The 17,393-nt window shown below is 45.6% G+C and overlaps 1 protein-coding gene across 1 annotated transcript in view; it reads right to left on the reverse strand.

The window, feature by feature from the left end:
- LOC122945394 (aldehyde oxidase-like) overlaps positions 1-17,393 on the reverse strand; it is a 186,771-nt gene that overhangs the window by 25,908 nt on the left and 143,470 nt on the right. The window lies entirely within an intron of this gene.

Here is a 17,393-nt window from a genome sequence, read left to right on the forward strand (position 1 = left end):
GGAGCTGAGGGAGGGTCTGGAATCTCCCAGTCATCAAGGGCCGGCGTGTTAAGGCCCAAAGAAGAACAAAAACGGGATAAGTCCGCGTGTGTGCGCAATACTGAGGATTTGCCATTTTTCGTAGCAATTAAAGCAAAGGGAAAGCCCCAACGGTATGGGATTTTGAGATCTTTCAAACATGCTAAGAGAGGTTGAAGATTTCTCCTTTTCTGTAAAGTCAGCCAAGATAAGTCCTGGTATAGGTGAACGCTTGAGCCTTTAAAAGAGATCGTACGTAAAGCGCGTGCTTTGACCATAATGGATTCCTTCAGGCGGAAGTCATGCAGGCAACAAATCACATCTCGTGGTTGTGACGTAGTGTTTTTCGGCCTAAGCGCTCTGTGAGCTCTATCAAGCTTGATGGCCAGCGGTGTTTGGGGCGCCAAAATCAAATTAAAGAGTTCGTTCAATATAATGTCCAAGTCCTCATCGGAGTCCGATTCTTGCAAACCCCTCACCCGTATATTATTACGGCGTCCTCTATTGTCTAGATCTTCCAGATGATTAGTATTCTCTTTAATAGCTTGGGATTGAGTGGCTATAATAGACTGTAGCTTAGACACATAACGCCTGGTGTCATCATGCTCCGTTTCAATCTGATCTACACGAGCAGACACTTGTTGAAAGTCCATTCTTAAAGAGGAAATTTCTGCTTTAAAGGCATCATGCACCCCAGCCACCATTACTTTAAAATCCTCTTTTGTGGGCATCTGCTGCAGAGCCTGCTGCAGAGACTTCATATCCTGGGAAGCGCAGGGGGGATCATCGCCATTCTCATCCCCAGAAACTGCATGTTGGCTCCACACATTTAGTTCCCCAGGGGGATGCAAAGGGACCGAGGCTGTGTCCGCCTCAATATCAGGGCCGTCTCCCCACTCTCGGCGGCGTGCCGGTGTAGCCGCAGGCTGCCTGGCCTGTTTAGGAGCCGTTTTGGGCGGCATATTAGAGGCTGTAAATTGGGAACCCTGTAACCAGCCAGGGGACTCCAGGCACAGGTTAGTAGTATCGGTGGGCCGAATCGGCACAAAATCTGCAGCCAGGGGGCAAAGAGAGGACTCCCCTGCTATTACGCCGCTGCGCTCACCTGCCGTGGTAGTGAAGGCGGGAGCCGCCGGAGCTGTAATGGCGCCTGCGACGAGATGCTGGAGAAGGCCGCACTGGGAAGACGGGAGCTGAGAGCCGCGGGTGAGGTAAGCATCCAGGGTTCTTTCCCCTCGGGAGGACGGGTGTGTAGTGGGCTTCTTTAGGGGCAACTTTTTCCCCATGTGACGCGCCGCTGTAAGCGGAATTGGCCCAAGTTAGAAGCAGGAGCAGCGGAGCTCAGGGATCACGCCGCCATCTCTGTAGACGTCCAGGCCACGCCCCCCCCTCCCGAACTTCTTAACCCACTTCACTGCCGCATCAAACGAGGTATAGATTACCGAGCACAGTGTCGGGTCAATAGCGTCGTTGACCGATGATCCCTTCGGAAAGGATAGATGTTGAATCAGGCGAAACGTATTCGCCTCCTTCTTTGGGACCACCCCCAGAGGCGACAAACGCAAGTTCTGCAAAGGTGGTAGCAAAAACGGGCCAGCCATCCTTCCCAATCTAACCTCCTTTTCTAACTTTTTTGTAACCACCTCTGGGTGCTCCCTCGCCGACTGCAAATTCTTCTTAAGCAACACAGGCCCCGATGGAATAAACAGAATTTTAAATCCCCCCGAAAAACCTTCCCGCAACAATTGCGCAGCCCCCCTATCCGGATATCTAGCGAGAAACCGGTCCATCTCTTGCAGACGCACCGGTGTCTCCCCCTTTTCCAGAACCCTCACCCCCCCTTCTGTTTGGCCCCTCTAAAACACTGCGCGGCTCTGTGGGACCCGCCACAAGTGGAACATTCATGCTCGAATTTGCACTTGGCTCCAAATTTACATCCCCCTTCATTGAATAAAAAACACAACCCCTTTGCGGATGCTGCCGCAAATCCAGATTGTTCCCCCACCCCTGATTCGCTTAGAAAGGGCTGGCCTGACTGAACCGGCGCCGTCACTTTTAGCCACAAAGCGATATCCTTGTGGTCCCATTTGATACTAGGGCATACCGCCTTCCGCTGCCTAAACTGCTCGTCGTAACGCAGCCAGGCCATACCCCCATAAGCACGGTAAGCTTCCCCAATAGCATCCAGGTAACAAAAAAGCGCGTAGCAGCACTCCGGCGCTTTCTCACCTGTCACACTGGCCAATATCGCGAACGCCTGCAACCAGTTAGGGAACGTCCGCGGTATCAGTCGGTGCCTACACTTCTCCTCGTCCTTCCTCTTACCCTCATCCTTTCGCGCCCTATCCAAATTGAACCTGTCCAAAGGGAATAGGGAAAACATATCCACATACTCCCCTTTCCAAATGCGCTCCCTAACCTCCTGCTTTAAATGTGCCCCCAACGGGCCTTAAAAACAAACAATAAACTTCACCCTTTGCCCTATCGTCTAACCTCAGTACGTCCTCCTGTTCAGACCCAACCACCTGCGTCTGTACTGACGCTGAAGTACCACATGAAACCACCGTGGGTGTACCCGAAGCTGGCGGCCCCCCCGCATCCACCCCCACGCCCCACGCCGGCAATGGCCCTGACGCCACCGACCCGCCAATGCCACCACCCAGGCCCCCCAATGGTAACGCGGGATTCCCTGCCGCCCCCAAAATCCCTAGCAACCCCACCAGACCATTCAAGAACTGGCCCAGCCCCTTACTCAAGTCTGACTGAGGCCCCCCCAGACACTAACTGACATAAAGGTCCCCATAGTGCCTCACCTGGGTGCTGTAACCCCATCAGCCGAGGGTCCTGAATCCTGACGCCCGGTCCTCAGAGACAGTCCTGGCACAGCGAGCTCCCACGGATGTCCCCCTGGCCGGGCTGGGGCCAGGAACGTAATCTTCCGAATCTTCCCTGGATACAACTTGCGCAGCGACACCTTCTTCCTCGACTTGCCTGACCGACGAGGGCCTGCTGTCGTGGTCCGCAGCAGCCCCATGCCCTCTGGGATACTGCTCAAGCTGAGGGGCCTCATCCACATCCAGATCCTGGAGAGTGCCCGCCGTTCCTGACCACAAGGTGGCGCTGCTGCGCTGCTGAAGAGGCCTGCTGAGGCCTGCACAAGGGCTCCGCCTACTGGCTGGATTCCTTCCACGCCTGGGCGCCCGGGCAGGAGCGGCACCTGGTGCCTGCAGGCGTGAAGGGTCCTGTGAAGCAGGTCTCCGTCTTCGGCGCTGAGCCCGAGGGGAGGCCATGTCTGGGCTAAGGCGCGCCGGCGGACGGGACCGCCGCGGTCGGGGTGCCGGTGGCTGAGGCGGAGCGGGTGCCTCAGCCGACCTCTGAGCAGCTGCTGGACCTGTTCCTGGAGCCAGCCGGGTCCTCGAGCAGCTGCCGCCGACCTGAGATCCGCCAAGAGGGAAGCTATATCTATGGTAAGAGCAGGTGTGCGCAAGTGAGTGCAGATGTGCGCAGCTCCGATTTTCCATAAAATGGCCTCCTTTTTCCCAGACCCTCACCCTTTTAACCCCTCGCTCCGCACCACCCCCATCACTTGACTTGGCCACTCGGCTTCCCAGGGGCTCCCTCAAACCAGCCCCCCGTCATGGTCGCCTCCCCCCAAGGCTACGCCCCCAGTCCGGCTCTTTCTGTCTGTGTGGGCCTGACACACACTGGCTTGCAACTGCGATTACATCACAGTGAAAAAATAATTTGACTTTTTTTTATCTGCAAGGTATTGTGACACCCTGTAACGGTATGAGTGGTGGCCTGGCCAGTGGGCACAGTACAGTCTGTGTGGGCCTGACACACACTGGCTTACACTTTTTTTATCTGCAAGGTACTGTGACACCCTATATGAGTGGTGTGCACACAGTACAGTCTGTGGGCGTGCAGCCTCTCACACACGGGCATGCAACTGCAATATTTATATATATATTTATATATTTAAAAAAAAGCAGACTGATGTACCAGTCCTAAAAAGGGCTTTTTGGGGTGCTGTCAGGACGCTGTCTTTACAGCAGATGAGTCTGTGGACACAGAACACTGCCCTAGCTAACGCTTTCCCTATTAGATCAGCAGCAGCAGCACTGTCCCTCCTCTCACTAAGAATGCTTCCGAATGAATCTAAAATGGATGCTGTCCAGGAGGTGGGAGGGTCTGGGAGGGAGGGTCTGCTGCTGATTGGCTGGAATGTGTCTGCTGACTGTGAGGTACAGGGTCAAAGTTTGCTCAGTGATGATGTATAAGGGGCGGACCAAACATCGCATATGTTCGCCCGCCGCGGCGAACGCGAACAAGCTATGTTCACCGTGAACTGTTCGCCGGCGAATAGTTCGGGACATCACTACTGACTATCTGTAAGGTCCAGACAGGACTGTACTCTGCTGTTGTGCAAACCTAACATTCATGTGACAACACTTTAAAGGGGTTGTCTAAGTTAAGTAAAAACTTTGGCAGCCCCTGTAAGTGGTCTAAAATAACAGAATTATTGATACTCACCTGTTTTCTTCCCTGATGCTTCCTGTGCTGTGTCCTGTCCTCCATTTTCCTGGCTGCAGTGGTGACGTTCTGAGCCCACAGGTCAGCACTGAAGCCAGTCACTGGACTTAACTTGTATATGCTGAGGGCAGTTATTGGCTGCACAGTGAGACCTGTGTGCTCAGAACGTCACCACTGCAGCCAAGATGACTTCAGCAGTGGGGAGAATTGGAGGACATCACTGGAAGTGGCAGGAGAGAAAGGGGGTAAGTATGGCTTCTTTGGTTATTTTAACACATTTACAGGGGCTGATAGAGTTTTTACATAGTGGAATCACATTATTATGACAACTTTCTATTTTCAATGTTGACAGGACATAGCTCATGAAGGAAGGAAGTCACTTGAGCTGGCAGAAAAGGCTTCTTTTTTCGTGGCAGTATTGGAATTGGACATCCGTTGATTGGCAAAGGTTTGCCTCCTCCGATGAGTCACGTTTTCTACTTCATTGAACAGATGGATGTTGGCATGTCAGGCAAGAAACATCAGAGAAGAAACGCCCTGCAACCATTGCTGGAAGATCACAAGCTAGCGGTGCAGCATTATGGTCTAGAGAATTTTTGTGGCCTTCTCTGGCCCACTCATCCATGAGGAAGGCACTGTCAACCGAGTTGGGTATGAATCCATTCTTGAAAATCACGTACACCCATACATGCTAATTGTCTTCCCTGGGGTGGATGGGATTTTCCTGAAAGACAATGCGACATGTCACTGTCACGATCCCTCCCATGACAGAGGTGAGAAGATCTGAGAGACTGGTGGTACATGAGGGTATCTGACAGTCTCTCTGTTTTCTCCTTGCAGTGTTGTTGTTTGGTACCACACCTCTTGTTAGGTACAGCTTGAGGTCATTACTGAGGTTCTATTTAGCTCTGGCTCACACTGCTTACCATGCAGTTGATATTTCCTGCTGGAGTTGGTTGAGCTGGTGTGTTTTTCCTTTGAATATCTGGCTCCTCAATTCTTCTTTAAGCTAAGTGTATTTTGTTTTTCATTTTGTTGTTCGCTTGTGTTTGTTGTTTTCTAGGCCTCAGGGAGACGCTGGTTCCTTCCTCTGGGAAGGAACCAGTAGTCTCATTCCCTGCCACCACTCCTAGGGCTTTCTATGGTCTCCAGGGCTAAGGTTCCGGTGTATGAATACCTTCAGGGTCTACTCATAATGGCAGGAGTCAGGGAGAGGTCTAGGGATTACTAGGAGGTCACCATCCCTCTCCCCTAGCCTTGAGGCCTAGACTCCGGTCTATTTACTTCTGTGTGTTATCTGGTGTTTTCCCCTCCCCATTACCTGTGACATTATCAACCGCCAAAAAAACGTAATTTTGTTTGTGTCAGTGCAGTGATTGATACTGTTTCTGCACTGGTCGATTGTATGCATTGACTGTCTTTGGAGGTGCCTGACCTCCACACGACCATCTCGCAGTTTCAGAGACCACAGGCGACGGCTTCCAGCAGTGGGAACCAGGCCTGCCCGGAACCTAAGGTCGCTCTCCTGGATAGGTTTTCCGGGGAAAGTGACAACTTTGTTCGGTTCAGGGAGTCGTGCAAACTATATTTTAGACTACGTCCTAACTCTTTTGGGGACGAGAGTCAAAGAGTGAGGATTATTATTTTGTTACTGAAAGTAGACCCTCAGTCTTGGGCTTTTTCTTTGCCGACCGGATCCAAATCCCTCCGGTCGGTAGATTTATTTTCAGAGCTCTGGGACTTATCTACGATGACCCTGGCCGAGACTAAGTTGCATGGTTTACAGCAGGGAGAGTGTTCTGTTGAGTCCTATTGCTCTGAATTTAGGAGATGGGCAACTGATACTGAGTGGAATGACCCAGCCCTCTGTAGTCAATTCTGTCAAGGGTTATCCGAGAACCTGAACGACACATTGGCATATTGGAGGCAGCCATGTCTCTGGCTGTACGTATTGATAGACGCCTGAGGGAGAGATCTAAGGTTTCTTTCGCTCAGGACGCACTATCATATGGGGAGGCGGCCATTTCCAACATTTTGGGTAGGGAAGCACTTGAGCTCATGCCTGATGATGAGCCAATGCAGTTGGGAGAAGTCACTCCTGGACCTGGTAAAAAAACGTTAGAGTTAAGAAAAGACTCTGCTTTTTCTGTGGTAAAGGAGGACATTTTGTTAACGTATGTCCCTATATTAAACGTCAAGGTGAAAAAGGAAAAAAAAAAACCAATGTGTTTAGTACTCTTCTCACTCTTGTCATTTACCTGTAGTACCTGATTTCTCCTGCCTGCCAAGGTGGCGCTAGACTCCAAAATTGTAGGAATTGAAGTATTTATTGATAGTGGGGCAGGGATTGACCTAGTGGATGGTCAATTCATCTGTATGCATGGTTTGACAACAAGCGCATTAGACAAAAATATTTCGATGTTTGCGATTGATTCCGCTCCACTCTCACAAAAGTATTTGTCACAAAAGGTACAGGATATTTGCCTAAAGGTGGGAGATTCTCATCAAGAATACATTTAATGTTTTGTGCTGGAGGGTCTGTCTGCTCCTCTGGTACTAGGTTTACCGTGGTTATCCAAACATAACCCTACCATCGATTGGCAAACGAGACAGATTCTTGATTGGAGTGATTTTTGCATAGACAACTCCTGAGGAAGCAGAACGGCGAAAAGTATGTCGAGGAGATAGCGTCCACCTGTCTTGACTCTAACTGGTATGACGATTGCTTTATATCTCCAGCTATTTTTCCAGATAACTGTTCATGATTTGACTTTTTTCCATGTTGTTCAGAGAGTGTGGTGTGTTGTGAGCACATTGAGACATCTCCAGAGGGTGGATCTCTCTTTTTTACTCAATTCATAACATGTTTACTATACCTCATTCTCTGTTCAGCACTATTTTATAGAGTCATCAACCGTAGATGTATATATCCTGGTCAGGTGGCGCTTCTAATTGGACATATTCACTATATGCTCATTATTTTGTTATTCTATAGTATCGTGTTTGATTAATTTTTGATTTGTGCTTTTTTGAATAAAGACTTTATATTTTTAATCTATGGGACGGGAATCTACTCTTTTTTTGTGTGGTATATACAGTACAGTCCTGATCAAAAGTTTAAGACTACTTGAAAAATGGCAAAAAAAAAATATATTTTACATTGTTGGATCTTAACAAGGATCCAAGTAGAGCTTCAACATGCAACAAGAAGAAATGAGAGTCAGACAAAACATTTTTTGAGCATTCAATTAATTGAAAATAACTACTAAACTGAAACAGGCTGTTTTGCAGCTGATCCAAATTTTAGTACCACATGCCTTTAAAAGGCAAAATCTGTGCAAAAATGTGGCTTGTCATTGTCATTTTCTGTCAGGTAGTCATACGTTGTGATGGCAAAGGCAAAAAAACTCTCCCTTTTTGAACGTGGTCGGGTTGTTGAACTACATAAGCAGGGTCTCTCACAGAGCGCCATCAGTGCTGAGGTGGGACGCAGTAAGACAGTCATTTGGAATTTCTTAAATGATCCTGAGGGTTATGGAACAAATAAGTCAAGTGGAAGACCCAAAAAATTTCATCAGCACTGAGCCGGAGGATCCAATTGGCTGTCCGTCAAGACACTGGATGATCCTCGACCCAAATTAAGGCCCTTACTGGTGCTGACTGCAGCCCCATAACCATCAGACAGCATCTGAGACTGAAGGGCTTCAAAAACAAAATACATCTTCAAAGACCTCGTCTCCTTGAATGCTACAGAACTGCTCGTTCAAAGGTGGAAGAAAGTTTTATTCTCTGATGTGAAAAAAATGTAACCTTGATGGTCCTGATGGTTTCCAATGTTACTGGCATGACAAGCAGATCCCACCTGAGATGTTTTCTACGCGCTACAGTGGAGGGGGCGCCATAATGGTCTGGGGTGCTTTTTCCTTCAGTGGAACAATGGAGCTTCAGGAAGTTCAGGGGTGTCAAATGGCCGCTGGCTATGTCCAGATGTTGCAGAGAGCATTCCTCATGACTGAGGGCCCTCGTCTGTGTGGTAACAAATGGGTTTTTCAACAGGACAATGCTACAGTACACAATGCCCGCAGGACAAGGGACTTCTTCCAGGAGAATAACATCACTCTTTTGGCCCATCCTGCGTGTTTCCCTGAACTAAATCCAAATGAGAACCTTTGGGGATGGATGGCAAGGGAAGTTTACAAAAATGGACAACAGTTCCAGACAGTAGATGGCCTTCGTGCGGCCGTCTTCACCACTTTGAGAAATGTTCCCACTCACCTAATGGAAACGCTTGCATCAAGCATGCCGAAACGAATTTTGGAAGTGATAAACAATAACGGCAGAGCTACTCATTACTGAGTTCATGTTTGGAAGTTGGATTTCTGTTTTGATGGGGTTTAGTTTTTTTGGGGGAGGTGTGGTCCTAAACTTTTGATCAGCTGAAAAACAGCCTGTTTCATTTTATTTTGTTTTCATTAAATTGAATGCTCAAAAAATGTTTTGTCTCACTCCCATTTCTTCTTGTTGCATGTTGAAGCTCTACTTGGAACCTTGTTAAGATCTAGTCATGCTAAATATGATTTTTTGTTATTTTTCAAGTGGTTTTAAACTTTTGATCAGGACTGTATAATAGGAATAGAGTATCCCAGTTACAGAAGTAGACATATGGGAAATGTAAAGTAATAACTATTATATGAGGTATCACTATCTATTAAAAAAGTAGAGAAATAGAAATTTGAAAATTTGGGAATTTTTCGAAATTTTTTGTAAATTTGGGATTTTTTCACAAATAAAGGTGAACTATATTGACTCAAGTTTATGACTATGACTATCATGAAGTACAATGTGTCATGAGAAAACAACCTTAGAATGGCTTGGATAAGTAAAAGTGTTCCAAAGCTATTACCACATAAAGTGACACAAAAAATAGCCTAGTCAGGAAGGTGAAAATAGTCCCTGGGTTGGAGGGGATAAGATGCCCTGTTATTGGAATGAGTAATAAAAAATTACATGGAATGTCACTGCGGTATTTTGGATGAGGAAATGTTATACAGGAGAGGCCCTGCTGCCGCTTTGTTGACCCTAGATAACTTCTGCCTGATTACACGTCCCCGTGACGTCCACAATCCAATTGGATAGCTTCCCTATTAACTTTCGATCTTCTTTTATGCGCCTAACCCTGTAAAACATTATATACGATTGCCTGCTGCTGAGCTGACCCTCTAAAACATTATGGGCAAGGGCCTGCTGCTGAGCTGACCCTATAATAAAATGTGAGTTGAGGGCCTGCAGTTGAGCTGACCCTAATAAAGGGGTTGTCCGGGTTCAGAGCTGAACCCGGACATACCCTTATTTTCACCCCGGCAGCCCCCCTGAGCCTAGCATCGGAGCATCTCATTCTCCGATGCGCTCCCGTGCCCTGCTCTAAACCGCGCAGGGCACAGGCTCTTTTGTTTTCAATAACACACTGCCGGGCGGTAACTTCTGCCCGGCAGTGTGTTCGGTGACGTCACCGGCTCTGAGGGGCGGGCTTTAGCTCTGCCCTAGCCGTTTTACTGGCTAGAGCAGAGCTAAATCCCGCCCATCAGTGTCTGTGTTGTCACCAGGGTTCCTGTCAGCCCCATAGAGAGCCCCGGTACATCACCGGAACTCCTAAAAATGCCTTTGCCCTGTGCAATTTAGCGCAGGGCAAAGGAGAGCATCGGAGCAGTTCAGCTTTTGTCAGGGGGGCTGCCGGGGTGAAAATTGAGGGATGTCCGGGTTCAGCTCTGAACCCGGACAACCCCTTTAAAAAAATTAGAGTGGAGGGAATATAGACAAACTGGATGAGGAGGAGGAGAAAACAAGATTCAACCATATACTCTTTTTTGTGGTGGAAAAGGTGCATGGGAATACACTACAGTAGATTGAGTGCATTATAAATGATAGATTGAAATTGCTTTTATGTTCATCATCAGCTCAGCTCTCCTCTGATGGAGTTGAGAAGTCAGGGGCAATCCAGGCCTTGTTTTTTTCCAACCTGTCAGCATTGCTAGTGGACAAGCAGACACGCTTATCTGTTATAATGCCACCAGCAGCACTGAATACATGCTCAGATAAAACGCTGGTGGCATGGCAGACCAGCACCTCCAAGGCGTAAAGGGCAAGCTCAGGCCATGTGCCCAATTTGGAGACCCAGAAGATGAAGGGGGCAGACCCGTCACTCAGTACATGTAGGCTTGTGCACACATACTGCTCTACCATGTTGCTGAAATGCTGCCTCCTGCTAAGACGTTCCATATCAGCTGGTGGTGCTGGTTGTTGTAGCGTGCTGACAAGTTTTTCCACATTTCGGCCGTGCTAATCCTGCCTTCTGAGGTGCTGGCGGTGCCCCAGCTGCATTGGCGACCTCTTCCTCCTCCACTGTCTTAACATGTCACTTTCTGTTGTAACCACTAAAATAGTACCTTCTTTTATTTTGGATTTTTATGGTGTATTCTCTGAAAGTGGCGACCAGGAGTTACCTCCACATCGGGAGTATGATTTCCCTATAAACCTTATTCCAGGAGCTAGATTGCTCAAGTCTCGGTTGTATAATCTTTCTGAACCCGAAAGAGTAGCCATGCGAGAATATATCACGAGAGCTTAGCTAAATATTAGACCATCCAAATCACCAGTGGCTTCAGGGTTTTTCTTTGCAAAAAAAACCCCCAAAAAAACCAAAAAAAAACAGAACCCTTAGGCCATGTTTGGACGAATGAAAGACGGCCTTCAGGGGGGAGATCATTTTGAGAATTTGGTCATGCCTTTTGGGTTGACCAATGCTCCTGCTGTTTTTCAACATTTCATCAATGACATCTTTCATCATCTGTCCCTATTCTCTTCAATATATTTATTAATGATCTTGTAGGAGGCTTGCATAGTAAAGTATCAATTTTCGCAGATGACACTAAACCAGGGGTGCACAACCTGCGGCATGGGGGCCACATGCGGCCCTTGATACCATTCTGTGCGGCCCCCAATCATCTGGTAACAGACATGTATGCCTATGTCTTGTGGCTGCTTACATGTATTTCTGCCATTAGATGGGAGTCCTGGAAGTGTAACTAGACATTAATGGTATATAATGTGTGTTCAATATGCCATAAGTACAATATTTCAGTTGTTAATACATCTTTAAATTTAATTTTGGCCCTCGTCATTGATTAATTCTGGCAATGTGGCCCCCAACCAGGAAACGTTGTGCACCCCTGCACTAAACTGTGTAAAGTAATTTACACTGAAGAGGACAGTATACTACTACAGAGGGATCTGGATAGATTGGAGGCTTAGGCAGATAAGTGGCATATGTGGTTTCACACTGACAAATGTAAAGTTATGCACATAAGAAGGAATAATGCAAGTCACCTGTTCATACTAAATGGTAAAACACTCGGTAACACTGACATGTAAAAGGATCTAGGAATTTTAATAAACTAAGCTGCAAAACCTGTGTCAGGCAGCTGCTGCCAAGGCCAATAAGATAATGGGTTGCATCAGAAGGGGCATAGATGCCCGTGATAAGAACATAGTCCTACCACTTTACAAATCGCTAGTCAGACCACACATGGAGTACTGTGTACAGTTCTGGGCTCCTGTAAGCAAGGCAGACATAGCAGAGCTGGAGAGGGTCCAGAGGAGGGCAACAAAAGTAATAACTGGAATGGGGCAACTACAGTACCCTGAAAGATTATCAAAATTAGGGTTATTCACTTTAGAAAAAAGATGACGAGGGGAGATCTAATTACTATGTATAAATATATCAGGGGTCAGTACAGAGATCTATCCCATCATCTATTCATTCCCAGGACGATGACTGTGACGAGGGGACATCCTCTGCGTCTGGAGGAAAGAAGGTTTGTGCGCAAACATAGAAAAGGATTATTTACGGTAAGAGCAGTGAGACTATGGAACTCTCCGCCTGAGGAGGTGGTGATGGTGAGTACAATAAATGAATTCAAGAGGGGCCTGGATGTATTTCTGGAGCGTAATAATATTACAGGCTATAGCTACTAGAGAGGGGTCGTTGATCCAGGGAATTAGCCTGCTTGGAGTCGGGAAGGAACTTTTTATTCCCCTAAAGTGTGGAAAATTGTCTTCTACCTCACAGTTTTTTTTTTGCCTTCTTCTGGATCGACTTGCAGGATAACAGGCCGAACTGGATGGACAGATGTCTTTTTTTCGGCCTTATGTACTATGTTACTATGTTACATGGCAGTTAGGGCTCATGCACACAAACGTTGTGCTTAATGGTCCGAAATTAATGGATCCGTTGTTCCGTATTTTGTTTCCATATATACTCCGTTTCCGTTCAGTTTTTCTGAAAAAAAACATGTCTGTATTGTTTCCGTGTGTCATCCGTTTTTTGCGGATCGTAATCGGAAGCAGGAACTAGTCACAACTTTGGACTCTTCCCCTTTTTCACACCCCCTATATAAGTTGGTCATGTGATTATCCAGACTCCATTTTATTCAGCTTTTTGCAGCATTGAGAGCTTTGTTAGAAGTCAGGGATGGCAGTGGTTTCTGACTTTGGCTATCTGTTGTATCATGGCTGATGACTTAGAGGAAGAGTTCCTCCTGTGCTGGCTGCTTTCTCGGCACGATGTACAGCAGCCAACTATGCTGACCAACGAACCGAGGAGGAGGCAGTGGGTTCACCCAATTGTCTTTCGGCAGAGCAGGAAGAGCCACTTCCACACGCTGTAGATGGATTTGCGACAGCATCCTGATAAATTTCATGGGTTTTGTCGTATGTCTGTGCGCAGTTTTGACATTTTTGTTAGCATCTCTGCGCCCTTGCCTCACCTACCAGGACACAAATATGAGGCACTGCATTTCTCCAGAGGAACGTCTCATTGTTACTCTGAGGTATGTATTTTTATTACTATGTTTATCTAAATAATGTGTTCATATTAATTTTTATATTAATTGTCTAACACTAGCTTAGTGTAAATATCTGGGGTCATTCATAGAACTGTTGTAAAGTAGAACTGGCTTAGTTGCCATATCAAACCTTTAAGTTATGAAAGCTCCTTTAGATAAAGAAATATGTAATCTGATTATTTGCTATGGACGACTAAGCCAGTTCTACTTTATAACAGAATGATTAGTGACCCCAGTAGTGCCTGGTTAATATTTTGTACTAATGTTTATATTTTTGTCAACAGGTTTCTGGCGTCTGGGAATTCATTTGCATCTCTGCATTTTGAGTTCTTGCTAGGAGTCTCATCAATTTCTCGGATTGTTCGTCAAACATGTGAAGTGATTTGCCAGCGACTCCAGGAAGCGGTGATGCCTGAGCCCAAAGCAAAGGATTGGATTAGAATTGCTGAGGTCTTTCATTTTGATGCGCAGTTTCCAAACTGCATTGGGGCACTGGATGACATTCGTATTAAGAAGCTGCCTCACTCGGGGTCCTGGTACTACAATTATAAGCAATATTTTTCCATTGTGCTGTTGGCTTTAGCTGACACTACATATAGGTTTATAATTGTGGATATCGGTGCCTATGGAAGCACTGCAGATGCGCTCATTTTCAGTTCTTCCAGATTGAATGAGAGACTTCAAGCCAACCAACTTGCCCTCCCAGAGCCAAGATTGCTGCCAGGTTCTGCGGGTCCACTGACTCCATTTGTAATAGTTGCTGATGAAGGTTTTGCTTTGGCCCCACATGTCTTGCGACCCTTCCCCAGATGCAATATGGATGACAAGCTAAGTACATTTAACTATCGAAATTAAACAAGCACTCACCATCCGTCTTACATATCCATAATTAAACAAATGATGTAAAATACTATTTATTATATAACGTGTTAAAATTGAAATTAAAATTGGATAAAATAATATAGTAAAATAATACAAAGGTACCTATAACACCACTTGTGGTGTTGCGGCAAATATCTCCCCTATAGATTACACATAAAATGCTTCAATATAGAGTGCTGATGTTTAGATTAATATAGAATCCAAACTAAAATTGAAACTTTGCCCAGTCACTTTAAACTAAGCACCCTCACCATAGTCAAGGGAGAGGTGAGCCACTATAAAAGTATATATTTAACTGATTAGTGTCTGTCAGTATGTTGAATGTGCGTTTGGAATACTTACCAACAAGTGGAGAGTATTTCTGTCATCCTTACAGATGGCGCCGGACAATGCCACCCTGGTTTTTAAACCATGTGTGATCCTGCACAACTTCGTCAGGATTCATGATACTCCCTCAGATGCTAGTTTAGAGGAGTCTGGTATGTCTTCTTCATTCACAGGATTGGACCAGACTCATCATGGATGGCCTGGAGCTGCAGGACTTGCATATCGAGGCCTCTTTACCAATTACTTTACCAGCCCTGAGGGTGCATTACCGTGGCAGATGGACGCAGTTCTTGACAGACAATGATGTTATTGAGACTCTGGCCATTGTAACTTTTTGTTATTTTGGAGTCAGTTTATTTTATATTTTTTGGTAGATAGTGTAGGAACAAAACAAATAGGGGCCTTGACGTTGGCTTGCAGGCTGTGGTGTATTGTAGTAAAAACCCTTAGACCAAATTTAACGATTATTTTTGTGCATTTAAAATGTACATGAGTACCAACCAAAGTGTGTAATTTTTTGACTACATAAACCTTCTAATACCTCTTTAAAGCCCACAAAATTTGAATTTATGTAATTTGAATTTATGTAATGAAATGTTTATATGTGTGTAATGTAAAATGTTAAAATTAATTTTCCTATTAACTGCCCTTGTCTTCTCTTAAGTTTTACAGGATGAGACGTTACGATGGTGTAGAAGCTTACTGGCTGGGATGTTCCCATAATAATGAAAATGTCACATATATATATATATATATATATATATGTTTGAATAAAGATTTTACACTACATGCAATAACTGTTAAAATGAATGTGTTTCAAAATAAAATGTCAGTATGTGTTTGCATTTACACATGTTTGCATTGACTTTTCATTAATGTCAAATATCAAGATGATTACAATATTTAATGAAGAGGTCAACACAAGATTTGATTTTATAAATAATATTTACTAAAAATAAAATATTATTTGGACTTAACATTCAGCCATAAAATAAATTAAAAAAATAAATAACAAATACATCAAAAATCTAAAAGCTGATGGGTGAATGGTCCATGTGCATGGGCTGGATCCATACCCACATCACAAGGTGGATGCTACTGTGGTGGGAATAATGTTTGTCCCAGGTATTGCGGGCGCCAAGCAGTTTGCCCGTCCTGTGAATACAGGGGCTGTAACAAACTACTTGGGCGGGTCTGAGTTGGGGCCATACTTGGTCCCGGTTGAGGCTCTAAAGACCTTGCATACACCCTCTGCCTCATGCTGTCCACAAAACACATGAGCTCCAGGGTATCCAGCTTGGAGTCCATGATTGTGGCCACAGAAGTCATCATATTAAGAAATATGCGGGGTGGTTTCTTGAGGCCAGTCTTGGATAAGGGGAGCTAGGCCACGCGTCATCCACTTCCCTTCCTTCCCTTCTTCTCTAGCTCTAATACTCGAGCACTTGACTATCAATCAGAACTCGAGTATCTGAGCGAGATAAAGGATTGGCCCTACCCCCCCTTTTCCGCTGACGCAGCCTGGGCTGTGGATCAGGACTCGAAGCCACTGCTCCTCCAGCTTCCGCAGCAGAAGATTCCTCCTGCCGTGGTTGATTAGTGGGCAGCTCCTGGGTGCTGAAGTCCTCCTCACCAGCCACAGGACATGGGGAATGGGGTCCGACAGCAGCTTGCTCCTCCTCAAGCGAGCTGCTGGACTGTTGGACTTCCTCCTCCAGATTGTCAACGGTGCTGAGATTTAAAGAAACAGAGGATTATTAAAGTATATTTTAGAAGCATCACACATTATCTGTAAAAAAAAAGGTATAATTAATTGTGAACAAACCCAGTTAGCATATACTTATGGCCTTAAATCCAATATGGGCCACAAAAACTGCAGCTGACGCGTGTACATATATGTATCAGGCCTCCATCCCCACTATGTCCCTTGGCCAATACCAACTCCCGTCGATATTGCTCACGACAGGACTGCCATCTTGTCTTCACTTTGTGTACTGTTAACACACATAAAAATAAATAAATAAATAAGGTACAGCTTTCAGAAAATATAGTAATATTTATTGATTTCTAATACTAGTATGGCACAGTAGTTTTTGCAAACTCATACATTACAGGGGCATGACCTTCATTAACTTTTGAAGCATGTACATGAGATTTTATATATCTGAACATAATATTATATAACTGGCAAAATTACATATATGCTTCAACATAGCGCAATAATGTGTACAGTGTAGAAGACAAAACATATACTTCATACATATTATGCATTTTTGTGAGTTAACTGTGAAAACAAGTACTGAGGAGGAGGTACATATTTGCAATGAGTTAAAATCCTCCGGGGTGTCCCCCATCATAATGGTGGCACTAAACACGCACTTCCCCTGCTTCCCCTATATCTACGCATCTGTTTAAAATATAGACACAAATAAATTGAAATTAAACCAATCTTAAGTATGGGTGGTCTTACCTAAGTCACTGAGTTTTTGGGAATTTGCCTTCTCCCATTGGTCCGGCAGCATGTGTCGCGCAGCCTCCTCCCATGCCCGCTCCTTGGCTACCCGATCATGGTAGCCCTCACTGCGGGTGTCCCAGATTTGGGGTCTTTCTTGGATCGCTGAAATTAGCCTTTCCACATCCATCATGCAATATCTGGCCTGCAGCACATCTAGGCCTCAGGGACTTTCCAGCACATGTGCTCAGCCAATATTAGTAAATACTAAGCACATGGGC

Source organism: Bufo gargarizans, chromosome 8, assembly GCF_014858855.1.
Source record: "Bufo gargarizans isolate SCDJY-AF-19 chromosome 8, ASM1485885v1, whole genome shotgun sequence".
Lineage (NCBI taxonomy): Eukaryota > Metazoa > Chordata > Amphibia > Anura > Bufonidae > Bufo > Bufo gargarizans.